The sequence below is a fragment of the Neodiprion fabricii genome, chromosome 7 (genome assembly GCF_021155785.1).
Source record: "Neodiprion fabricii isolate iyNeoFabr1 chromosome 7, iyNeoFabr1.1, whole genome shotgun sequence".
Lineage (NCBI taxonomy): Eukaryota > Metazoa > Arthropoda > Insecta > Hymenoptera > Diprionidae > Neodiprion > Neodiprion fabricii.
In genome coordinates this window covers 8,561,696-8,575,546 of record NC_060245.1, presented here as the reverse complement: position 1 = coordinate 8,575,546, position 13,851 = coordinate 8,561,696, and the positions used below count along the sequence as shown (strand labels likewise).

At 37.1% G+C, this 13,851-nt stretch overlaps 1 protein-coding gene across 1 annotated transcript in view; it reads left to right on the top strand.

Annotated features, from left to right (window-relative positions):
- Positions 1-13,851, top strand: part of LOC124185963 (dynein axonemal heavy chain 2) — a 670,443-nt gene that overhangs the window by 406,831 nt on the left and 249,761 nt on the right. The gene's annotated exons all lie outside the window — the stretch shown is intronic.

Below are 13,851 nucleotides of genomic sequence, written 5' to 3'. Positions count from 1 at the left end.
AGCGGAGTGGATTGGAGAAAGAAATTTTCGACACGTTGTTTAGTATGAAACGGAACAGAAGATATATATAACATTTTTAGATCACAGGATAATCTCTAGATCGATACATAAACGTTGTATTTTGTTAGAAGTACACCCAAAAGAGTACGTTACGTTTTACCGCCATCGTATTGGCGCCGGACTCTTTGGAGAGGGCCAAAACGGCTTGCAACAGTCACCTTGCGGATTTTGCGTACCGGATAGTGGGTTGTGGTTTCAATTATGCAACTGTCATGCCAAATTTGTTCTAATCTTTCGGGAGCCGCGGTCACCTTCCTCGTTTTTCGTACTCACATGTGTTTTATGGTTTCGGGAGGCCGAACGTATTCTAATCTTTCGGGAGCCACTGTCGTGAGGAGGCCGAACTTATTCTACTTTTTCGGATGCCGCAGTCACCTTCCGCGTTTTTCGTATTCGCGTGTGTGTTGTGGTTTATTCCAACCGTTGGACTGCGACAGTCATTTTCAACTTATTAGTATGTTATTGTTTGTTGTCAGCGTTTGACGCGAAGACGTCCGGCACCGAAATGTATGGCGCCAAAACGTCCGCTGCCGAAGCGACCGACGCCAAAACGTTGGCGCCAAAACGTTCTGCTCCGACACTCAACACCAGAGAGGATAGCTTATTTGCTAACGCTCGTAACATTCGTGATCGTGGAAGAGCAAGCAAGTCGCAAAATCCTTTTATGATCGACTGTGTATACTTTTCCTGCGCAAGCATACTAAATACGTGCAACACGTCTATAAAAACTCGTGATTTCTGAACCAGACATCGCAAGTAGTGTGTCTACGTGGATTCTAGACAACCATTACACTTGTTGAACGCGATGGTATTGCCAGCCACGACAGTAATCATGATTATCAATATATCGATAATAATCATAAAGAAATCAAATATTCAAGTGAATTGAAATATATATATATATATATATATATATATATATATATATATATATATATATATATATATATATAAACTAATAATATATATATATATATATATATATGTAAGTTTGTGGCCTGGTCATCCAAACTTATCCATGAAAAACAATAAACACGCCGAACGGATTACAGAAAGGATAACTAAGAGTGAACACCGCGGAGCCCTCGCCTCGGGAGAGAGGGGAGTGGGTGACAGGCGCTCGGGACATCCACTAGCGTTATAGTGAATGCTCCGCAATATAAATTGTTTATTGTAAATTATTCATTGTCATTATTATTTACTTAGCCTGTATTCTTGATCATCAAAACCGACATTGTTGTTGATTTAGGTAGCTATAAATGTTACAATTATTTATGTTATTATTCATGTAATTATTTGTGATCGGTGGGAATATAATGTTATAGTATCGTTTCTACATCAACCCAAGTCGTTGGGACTCTGTAATTATTATTTCCGCAACCCTTTTAAGTTATAAGAGTCACGCTCGAAATCGTAAATGCGCTATACCTCGGCAATATGCTCGGTAGCTCAGTACCGCGGAGAGGGTTGGGGTAATTCTTGGGTAGAGAGAGAGATGTGACACACGCAATGCCAACACGTTATTTCACCATGTGAACATCAAATCCAAACAGTATGTATTTTCCGCCAACGATATTACAAACCAAAGAAAAATATAAAACAAAATAATATTTCAGACGTCGCTCATTGCGATTCAAAATATAAAACGGAAAATAATAATTCTACAGTCGCTCTTCGCGATTCAAAATCCTATACAAGAGTAATAATATATCTTAATTCGCTATTCGCAATTTATATTTAAGGACTTCGATTTAACAAAAGAAAAAAAATAATGTAACAGAGAAGAAGAAAAAAAAATGACTAAATCTAGACGGCTTCTAATGCCTACGTACGCTAGTCGCTGCTTTGACGATAACAATAACTCAAAACTAAAAACAAAATTTGACTCGACGTGCTAACCGCGACCGTCCTCTACTAACTACTAACAATAAACCACTCGACAAAAACTAAACCGAAATCACAATCGATGCGCTAACCGCGATCGGTAATAAATCTATAAAATTCCTTATGCCTACGGGCGCTAATCGCCACTTCACTACTAAACAATGATTCAAAAACCCAAACAAAGAATGTAACTCGACGCGCTAACCGCGACCGTCCTCTACCAATTAACTTATTATCACGCACCCGCGCTCAACTTTCTCCGCGACGTCGTACAACGATTCGCGAGTTCGAACGCTCCCCCTTTGACGACTCGCGATCTACACGAGAAGTTACGCTGTATTGTAATTGATTCGACGTGACCCAGTATAACGGAATTTGATTACATTCGAATTGCAGCAGTTTTGTCGCGACTCAAACTCGGGACTCTACTCGACTTTCTCGGTCACTCAACAGTGGCTCTACCTTAGAACGCGCAACTCAGGCTGCGGTAACCAAATGAAAGAATCGGCAAACGAATTTCGAGGATTTTTCGACACGCAAATTACAAACGGCTATTCTTTCTCGGACCAGCCCTCGCTCAATTGCTCTCGAAATTCGATCGCGAGAATATCAGCAACGCTTACCGCTCCACATCCAGTGAACGAATTCGCCGACCCCTCGTGACGGTTACCGGTCATCGTCCTCGCAACAAAACAATTTCCTTCACAGGCGCAAAACGAACTTTCAACTCGACCTCGAAACTATGCAACCACCTTTCTCAATCGCCAGAACTAGAGTGATCTCAGATGGCCGATCGGCCGCAACGCCGATCTAGTCACGCTAATCCTTCGTGACGTCATCACCCTAAGAATGCGCAATAATCGATCTGTCATTGATTTCGGAGATTGCGCAACTTAACGCGCACCTGTCGTCGCTTCGCGGCGCAGAACTTAACGCTAGTTCGCGATGTCGCCTTCCGCGCATCTCTATGGTGTTCAGGGGTTGGGCGGGGTGGTACTTCCTCGTCGCTAGCCGGTCTCTCGCGGCTGTATTGGTCAGGTGTAGGCTGGGTGAGCTGGGAAGCTGCGGCGCGCCGGCCGCCAGCGGGAATCGCGTCTACCTTGGATTCCTGCGCTGCAGGGATCTGCGTTGGCTGCGCCTCCGCAGCCTCGGAATCCTTCCTGCAAGATCTTCGCGGTTTCGCCTTGCCTCGAAATATCCTCGGCGTCGGAGTTGGTCGCTGGTCCGTGACCGGTGTACTCAAAAAAAAAAAATAAAAACAAAAGCCTGCAATATCTTAATCGTAATTCGCTATTGCGTCCCTGTCGAAGCTCGGATGCGTGACTCCAGTTCTGGCGCTCGTCTATTATTCCTTCGCGGCCCGATCTCAGAAACCCTTATCCCTGGATTCCGCCCAAGGTTCAGGGAGTACCTTGTAACGGGTATGCCTAACAGAAATGCCACGTTACAGTATACAAATTGTGAATTTGCTTCATTATTTTTGATATGATTCTACAACCTAAAGAAAGCACTCATAATTATTTTCAGATTTTTCGACCCAACCATTCTTTTTTAAAAAATGTTACAAACATCACTAATGTTTTGTATACATACAAAATAAGAAAACTTATTCCTCTAATAAAATATTAAAAAAATACAAGAAATCAATTCTCCACTCTAAACTATGGCTCAAAATCTTTGTTTTGGGACCCAGAAATTGTGTGAATTTTTGAAAAAAAAAAAATAAAATGTTTTTTGTAGGACCATAACAGGGTTTGCAACATTTTTTTAAAAAGAATTTTTCGGACGAAACATCTGAAAAAAATGGTGAGTGCTTTCTTTTGGTTGTAGAATCATATGAAAAATAATGAATCAAATTTGCCGGGGTCAGGGAAAATGACCTCTCAGTTGGCACGGAATACCTTACATATATTATGATGATTCAAAAAGAAAACTTTTTTTTTTTTAAACAAGCTCAAAAGTTTCGTTTGGGTGTAAAAAATTACTGTGAAAAAATAAGCCCTTCATATTAATTATTTTCGCTTCTTCTGATTTTCATACCTTTCAAACGACCAATCGACTAAAAAAGCGCCATTCTGATCTTTGTAGCGAATTTAACGTTCTACAAAAAAGGTCTGTAAACATTTTTTGATTAGTCCACTCGTTTAAAAGTTATTAAAGATCAAAGTTCAATTTTTCAAAAATTTGAAACTTACCAACGACGTTGCTGAACATAGAGTCATATTAATTGAAGAATATAACTCCTGCCTAACTAAAGATGAACAACAGTTGCAATATTTATCACAGGTTGTTCGCGACCATCGACAACGTTTTCCCAATAATATAAATTTTTCAAGTCAAATTCTGCGAAGAAATTCTTTGAAAGCATCATATTTATTTGATTCAACAAAAAGAAATCATTGGTCAACATTCATCAGAAGTCCAATTCATGTTTGACAAAAAATTTGATCCTCATTTTGACAATGAAACCAACAGTTTTGGTGTAATACACAAAACTCAATCAAATTTTGATCATAAGTCATGCTTACGGTAAGTCATCTCTCGACATCCGAAACATTTGGTATACTAACGTGATATGCATCATCTTTTTGAACACATATTCTCTCACCGAAATCTCAAGTGCAACGCTTTCAGTATAATCACACCCATGTACTCAGTATATTATGATTTCAATTACATATCGTCTGCAAATGACTGCATGGGTTGTAGTCTTGATATTTCTAACCACAATACAAGTATTGATACGTTGTACTACTGTGCATAACCCTTGCACCGTGGCGGGATCTATATTGCCAGTTACCGCACAAAATATGACTTTTGTACATCTAAACGATTATCTGATTACAACTGCGATGTAAATTATTGATAGGTTGCTTAGAAACAGGGTCCGACCGACTTACGCTGCAACCATGAAGACTAGAGGTAAGGAGCCCGAACGCATATGGGCAAGTATTGAAAACGTGGTAGCCAAAAGTGGAGAAAATTATTTAGTTAAAAATTCAGCCACGAGCGCTCGTGTTCCTAAGATAGGACGTGAAGTCTATCGTTTGTATTGTTCGGAACACAGTGAAGGGAGCATAGTGAAATCATTATCGAGTATTGGGAAACTGAGGATTTAAATACGCCGTCTGGTGGTCCGAATTCGAACTAGCGATTATAGGATAGAATCATATGATCACCATAATATTAGTGTCAACAAAAAATTTCACCGCAGGATATATTCTTTATTAAAAAAAAAAAAAATTAAACAACGAGTGAATTAAATGATTAAATTTATAAACAATAAAAATTTGTAATTAAATATATTCAAGTATGGAATTTTCTCCTCATAAAAATAATAGTCATGTATACTGTTGTGTGTATGGGTGTAAAAGTCAAGCATCAAAGCATGAAACAGTTCGTTTTCATTCTTTTCCAAAAAAGAATGATAGTTTAGTGAAAATACTGAATACGTTCAATCAAGAAGAGCTAGTCGATAGACACGATATATGGGTGAAAGTGCTGAGAATGGGCAAAAAAATATCACCCTCCATGAAAGTATGTTCGCGACATTTTACAAAAGATGATTATATTCCTTCTTGTAAGTATAACAAATAACAAAACATAATTAGCTTTAATTTTTCTTAGACCAAAGTTATAATAGTTTTATTTATTTTTCAGTAAGTCGACAACATTATTTGAAGAAAACAGCTGTCCCCTCAGTTAACTTACCGAGGAGCTCTCTCGACTGCTCTAAAAAAGTAAACCATGCTTCATCAGCTGAACGAGAGCAAAGGCAAATTAAAAGGTCATTTTTAAAAAACGAACTAAAAACTACCAACGAACCTAGCGATTTCAATACTGATAGCAATTTTCAAGATGAGCTAGTTTTGGATGGTCAGATTGACCACAGACATGCAGATGAAAGTCAACCAAAAAATTCTGTTGGTAAAGAGGACTCCAATCTACAAACTTATCAAGTTTCTAAGAACGAAGCTGAGACATGTGCAAAAAGTGCTAGTGAAATAATTAATAAACAATTTAAAGACGTAGCAACACAAGTTCGTACGGATAATTTTATTCCCAAATTTACTGACTTCATTTCTGATGACGGTGAACTAAGTACATTGACTGGGATTCCTAATTTTACTCTTTTAAATTCTATAAAAAAATTAGTTGAGAAAAAAAAACAAAAAATGTCTCATTGTAATGCTAAATTAGATTTGTTAGACATAATCATCATGACTTTTATGAAACTAAAGCAAAATATGTCATATGCACTTTTAGCTGTTCTATTTAAATGTTACACAGCAGAAACTTGTAAAGAGAAAATTTTTCAAATGATTGACTTGTTATACATTTGTTTAAAGCCAGGAATATATTGGCCCAAAAAAGAGAATATTTTAAAGAATATTCCTCTTGATTTTATTGGGTTTGAAAATGTTCGTGCAGTCATTGATTGCACTGAAATTTTAATTCAAAGACCAAAATGTCTGTGTTGCCAAGTTGTGACTTATTCGCGGTATAAAAGCTGTTACACGGTCAAATTTATGACTGCTGTCACTCCTGCTGGTTTGATTTCTTTTATTAGTAAACCTTTTGGTGGACGAGCTTCTGATAATTCTATCTTTGAACAGAGTGGGATCATAACAAAGTTCGATAAGAAAGATGATGTCATGACTGATCGAGGCTTTACTCTTGATGAATTTTGCCAAAAACATGATGTGAAATTAATTTCACCACCTTTCTTAAAAGACCGAAAACAGTTTTCCAAAGTTGAAGCGATGAATGGACGGCGAATTGCTAAAGCTCGTGTGCACGTTGAGCGAAGTAACCAACGTATTAAAAATTTTGAAATCTTATCATCAAAAATGCCTATTGGACTTGTTCATAAAGTTGAAAAAATTTTTACAATTATTTGTGCAGTTGTAAACTTAAGTCAGCCTATTTTAAAAGACGAAAAATTTGTTCAAGATAAAAAAAAAGTTGCTCAGGATTAAAATAATGTTATTAATGGTTGAAATAATTTCTATAAATATTTTATTACATTTGTAACTTATTTTTATGAACAAAGTACAAAGTAAAACTTATAAGTAACAATTACACTGATTTTTATTGTTCTTTTTGTTTTTCATTCTTCTCTTGTTGTTTCAAACATATATTATGTATCATTTTTTTAAAATATACTTTCTTTAAAGTTCTTAATAAATGTTTGGTAAATTTGACATTAAAACTAATAGGTATTATTTTCATTTGTTTGTCGAAAGAAGAATATATTATAAAGTCCGTAGATGGTAAATTAAGTATTGCCATACTTATTTGAACTTGAGCGTAGTACATGTGCTTAACTTTTAGAGTTACTTCATCATGCTGTTCTGTTAACCATTTAATTGCTTTCACAGTTTCTTCAATACCGTTACGTTTACCCTCTTTTGGACATTTAATTTCAATGAGTTTAAATGGTTTGTTATTTTTAAAAGCAATACCATCCGGGGAACAACCTAACCAAGGATTTAATTCTGAAATAACTAAGCCACACTCAACTATTTCCATAGACATTAAATTAGCATAAGTTTCCCGTGCATAAGTTTCTTGCTCTAAACCATATTTTGTATTTTCATTGCTAAACGAGGGACTGTAAAAGTAATCATTAGATTTTTTTTTCCAGTCTGGATTTTTATTCGAATAATAAGTAAATAGTGAGTAAGCTCTACTAGCTGTTATCCGGAGTTCTCGTTCAGCTAGCCATATGGAATAAAGCTCAGTACTTTTCAAACAAATTGTTAAAGCATCCGTTGACAACTGATTAAAAATTTCATTACAACAATTTCCAATAACGTGACCAATCTTAAAATTTTTTAAATCTGAAAGTAATTCTGATGACTTTTGACTATCGATGATGGCTTGGAGTTTTTCAGGACATAAAACTAAATTATTATTATTATCATCATTATTAAAGTCTGTGATAGCCTCGTGTCTTCCACATCTGTATATATTAAAAAAAAGGAGGGAAAAAAAAATTTATTGGTAAAAAATTTACTATAAAAAAATCATTATCCAAAATTCGAAAAAATTCACTACAAAAAAAAATCATGTATGTGTCAAATATAAAATTGATGATGTAAAATATCTACAAAAAAAATCAGTAAAAAAATTAATTGAAATTAATTAAAGCAAAAATTATTTACATATGCTTTGCTAACGCAGACTGAGGATTATCTTCCACAATAATTCTAAGAAATTCATCATATTCTGCTTCGTCTAATTCAGTTAAACCATTGTTTAAACATAGTGGAGGATCAGTAGTAGTAGATGATGTAGTAGCTACAGGTTGAGTATTGTCTCCAGGTGACGTGTTGGCTTGAACACCATCTGACTTACGTTTTTTTTTTTTTTTAATTTTTTCTTCCTCTTTTTTTTGTTTCTCTTCAAAACATTTGTGTTCAAGTAAAGGCTTCGTCTCATATTTCTCTAGAGCGGATTTATGAGGTGCACTCCAAACACATTTTTTATCAGTACATGTTATATCTTTGAATTCTTCCAAATTATTTCTGTAAGTATAAAAGAATAAAGTCAATAATTTCATAATTATTTAATAATTTGAAAGTTGATTAATCAAGTGAAAAATATCAAATATAATAATTACCGGTTACAAAATAAAAGTACTGCTACAATATGTTTACAGGTACTTCCTAATCCAGCTTTACATGAGCATTCCATGCCAATTATTTTTCCGTCTTTCGAAATTTCACCATTTATTTCATGAGGTTCAGTTTTTAAACAATGTTGTAAACAAAACGCGAGGATATGATAAACATCACCATCATCACTATGATTTACTGTACTGCAGTTCAATAAATGATCACCATCAATAATGTTTTCTCCACTAGTAAAATTTCCACTTGTAGGTGTAGCTGAAGCAAATTTACAAATTTCTTGTATGCTTACACGCATTTTTAATTTTTAATAACTTTATGATTAATTGTCACACGTTTGCTTGCATGCAACAGCTGACTCCAGAGTCCTACAATCACTAGTTCATTTTTTAACCACCAGGCGGCTAAAACTTAAGCCACGCCTCTCCCACGGATCCCAATTAATTCGCGTATGTTTATTGCATTCTTGTCGGACATCATGTTTTTGCATAATTGCAAAAAGATAAGTCTTCCTGAGGTAAGTCATAAGATTATTTTTTATTTATTCGGCGACCAGCACTCACAAATTTCGATAACCGACTGGAGTCGAGTTGTCCGTATGTTTACTATGTCTTTTATAATTATTTATTATTGTTATTTATTATGTTCCATTTGTTTAGATTTTTTATTTTACGGTCTAAACAAAAATTTAAAAACAAATACAGAACCTAAAAAACTGCAGAAGGGAGAAAGGCCTTGACCTGACGTATTCTTCAGTTTGATACAGTTCGATATAGCGTTCTCTCTCTTCTCAGTCTCTCTCTGTTGCCCGTCTTAGCGACAGCAGCACCCCTATCGGACTTGACGCTAAAAATTTTCTCCACTTTCATAGACCACGTTCCCAGTACAGCGTTCGGTCTCCTTACCTCTAGTCTTCATGGCTGCAACAGCCACCTGTCGAATTTTATCTGCATAGGTTACGTAATCATCGATCACGCGTCACCAACTGACCACATAGCAATACTTGTGTTTAACTCAATTTTAAAATGATTTAAGCTGTTATGTTTTACAGTAAATTGTATGTTGAATTCTACATTCGAAAATTTAAAGTTTTAAAATTTGTCAGAACTCATCTTTCTGCATGTAAGGGTTACGTAGCCAAAAACAAACAACATGCAAGAGATATTAAATAACTCGGGTATATAACCAAATGCGGGTTGGCAATGTACAGTATCTCAAAGGTTTCCAAAAAAGTGTTGCCCTACAAAAACCACTCTACCTTAAAATAAAATCAGTCATGACTGATCAGAGAAATTAGGTAAATATTTGAACCGCCAAAATCATTAACACACACTTGAACTTGTCTACATTTCATCAATAGAGACATTTATATGCCCCCAAAAAGCCCCTCTGATGCATAAATTTCAAAAATTTCTCCATCGGCCGAATTTGGTCGTATCGGGCTGAAATTTGCAGGATCATCTCCTTTTCTAGCAAACTTTCGAAGAAAAAATTAGTATCAAAACTGACCCAACTGTGCACACTTTCGTCGAAAAATAATGGATCTACCCATACATATGATTATAGATAGTCTTGGGTAATATTAACTATAAATGTGATACCATGACATAATTAGAAAAATCAATCTAAAATATCTACGAAGATATATTTATATGTGGTGACACTTTTTTGTGAAACACTGTTTTAAGGATTATTTAACACACAACCCGATGTGTAATACTGCGAAAACTCACCCGGGGTACGTGTGACCGTAATGTTCCAGAAAAACCAACTCACCATCTATGTTTAGTTAAGCTAACTAGTTGAGTTAATTTCGTTCCTTTTCTTTTCTTATTTATGCAACGCGTGTGTCATAAGCCACAAATCTGTTATTGAATCTTGGTGATCGGTCAATTATGTAAACGTATTTTTAGTTTTAGTTAAATAAATAAATCGTTCTGAGGAGGGCCCATATCCGGGCCGAAACGTTAACTAAAAATACGTTTACATAATTGACCGATCACCAAAATTCAATAACAGATTATATACGAGGTCGAGAATTCCTACTCATCATATAAGCTACAAATACCGTCAATGAGTACAATTACCGCAACGTATCGCCAACGAGGATCACTATCGCCACGAGGGACGATGAGGACCATTGTCGCCGTCGGACCTGGGACCTGTGCAAGGAAGCGAGGGTCATACGAGCGCTCAAGCGAATGCAACTCCACTCCGACATAGACATAAATGCCTCTCTTGAGTCCGTGTACAAGGTCAGTACCTGAAAACATGGAATGACTTTTGGAGAGAGAAGACTTCTCGGCCAGGTGCTGGTTTATCGCAACCTATATCGCAGTGCCGCTAGATGCCTAGATAACGGTGTACAAGGCCATACGTAAAGCTTCTTACCCTTTATACGTGAAGCTACGTAGTACCCCCTGTTAACGAAGATTTACCGGCCCGGTGTCGAACTACCACACGACCTTCTTCGTACCATTTCGACGAACCACAAACGCAATGCCTAGGATCAGGATAGTGAAGCTATGCCATAAAAAAGCTGCCTTGGTAAAACCACAAGTGCATGGGAGACGAAGACTTGATGACCTTCGAACTTCCAAAACAACCGATCGTGCAAGGAGTACCAGCAGCGAGACATTGGAGCAGAATCTTCCCCTGAGCGCATCGCACTCCGTTACCGCTTCGCGCAAGTAACACACCTTATTTTACCGCAATCACAAAGGATCACGCTAAGCAGAATCCGCAAGAAGTATGTGACCGTTTAGAGCACTTATCGTAGATGGAGGATCACATGACGTCACGAAAGTCACCGGGAGTAGTAGAGATACGCCGGTTCTGGAAAACAAAATGGTGGCGTAGCGACAGCGTATCCCGATTCCTTACCGACAGTCATTATGTTACCACCGCGATGTTAACGCTTATCCACGATATTGCTCCGGCTTAAGCGTTAACATAGATGGCGCCACCAGTATTTTCACTCGATTTTACCGACAGACAGTTTGACAATGAATTATTTTCTCAGTCGGATGAGCAGCCATTTTGATTTTTGCTTAGTCAAATGAGGGGTCATTCCGATTATTGCTCAGTCGGATGAGCGGCCATTTTGAATTTTTTTATCGTCAGACAGTTTGATAATAGGATTTTTTGCTTGGAGGGATGAGCAGCCATTTTGATTTTTTCACCGTCGGATGAGCAGACATTACACATTTTTTTACTGTTAGATGGTCAACATCTTACCGACGAAATTGTTATCTCCGATCTTACCGACAGTTTGGTGTTACCGGGTGTTACGGCAGGTTTGTCGTATGTAGCGCCACCTCCATCGCATTATCGGTCGATCGATATTCCATCGATCGACTCCGCGTGATGTTTCCAATGCTCGCCGCAAGATGCTAACTTTTTTACTTATCATGTGGTCGGGTGAACGTTTCAAAATAAGGGTTGGATGCTTTGAATATTCGTTTATTTTATTCTATTTTTTGCTCTCAGTTCCCATCATACTCGTTAGAGTATGCCCTCAGAAGTCTATGTAGACCTGTCTGGGACAAGGGAAGAGATGGATTAGCGCCCATCATTATGCGGCTGCAGCTATTTTAAGATGCTCAATAGAAACACCCGCATTCGTACAAGAGGGCAAGGGGAAAATGCAGAAAACCTTCCCGGGTCATTGAGGCCCCTCTCAGTGGGAGGGGGGAGAGCGCGAGGGAGAGAGGGGGAAAGAGAGAGAGAGCGAGAAAGGAGGGGGGGTGGGGGGGGAAGAATAGAATAGAAAAGAACAGAACAAATTTTATTATACTAGGGTAGTGAACCCAGAAGTATAAATTAACAGCCCAATAGCATAGAAATACAAATTTAAAACTTAGAGTAAACTTAAATCTAATGTACTTAAAAATTAACTTAAATCTAATGTACAAGCGAGTAAGTAGGTAGAGTACGGACGAAATTACAGAAAAGCTTATTTATTAATTAATATTACTAAGACTAAAAGAAAACTGAGAAAGGACATAAAAGAAAAGAAAAGAAACCTAATGTCCTTGAATAATGTAATCGAAAACAAGAGCCTTAAAGGTCCCGATTGAAGTTGCGTCACGTATAGCGGAAGGGAGAGAATTCCAGAATCTAGTGGCCGAGACCAACGTCGATTTCTGGTATGCCGAAGTCCTACATGACGGTATGGCGAGGTTGGAGGGGGGTGCTCGGGACGAGTGAGCCCGCGCGGATTTGGCGGAGCGTAGCTTCAATTGGGCCGTGAAGCATGGAGGAATACCCAACTTCAGGGCGCGGAACACAAAAAGACCGAGGAAATAGTGCCGACGTTGGGGATGTGAAAGCCATCCCACTAATAGTTGCGAACTCAGACACCAAAGTAGGCTACCTTAAGGAGGTATTCTAGTGTAGAAATTTGAAAAAATCGATTTTTTTTTTGTTTATATTTTCAAAGCTTAACCTTTCAAGAATGTGTCCTTAAAAGGACAAGTCAAAATTTCAATTATTTTCAGAGATATAGCTATTTTAGTGACACGTCTTCAATACTGGCTCGGCTGGAACGAATTTTACTCGAAACTTTAAACGCGTTTTTCTCAAAACTACATTTTTCAAAACGGTTGACATGATTTCTCAGGTTCTATTGAACCGATTTACTTGAAATTTGGTGAGAATCTTCTCAATACATGTCTCTATTGCACGAACTATTATTATAACGAAATAATAATTTTTACTATTTTTAAAAAATTCAGAAACGTCCAAAAAAGTAAAAAAAAACGTATTATTTTTTCGACTTTTTTCAGTTAGTACGATAGCTGCATTTATGTAGATTATTAATCTTTTTTTTTTTTTCTGATTTTGAAAATGCTTGCAATCGTGACAACATTGGCGCGCCATTTTTTTTGTACCCCCCACTTCAACAACTCATAGCACTTTCAATTTTGTATTTTTTGACTTGTTTTTTTTTTTTTTTGTAATCGTGAAATAATAATAAACGCCTGATAAAAAAATGGATGGTAAAAATATTTTTTGTCTTTTGTTTATAGCACTTCAAAAAACACCTCAAATTCATGCCTCTACACTAAAATACCCCCTCAAACGCATCGATTTAGGCAACAATGTTCTATGTGGCGAAGCGTTAGTTGAAAACCAGAACGGCATCGCTTACTCGTACGCGTTCAATTATAACGAATTTGCCGTAGAGATAAGACTCCCAACAGTAACCCTAGACGACTTCGACGAGCCACTGAGTACAGTCATGCCCAACGCTACATTTACTGCACCGAGT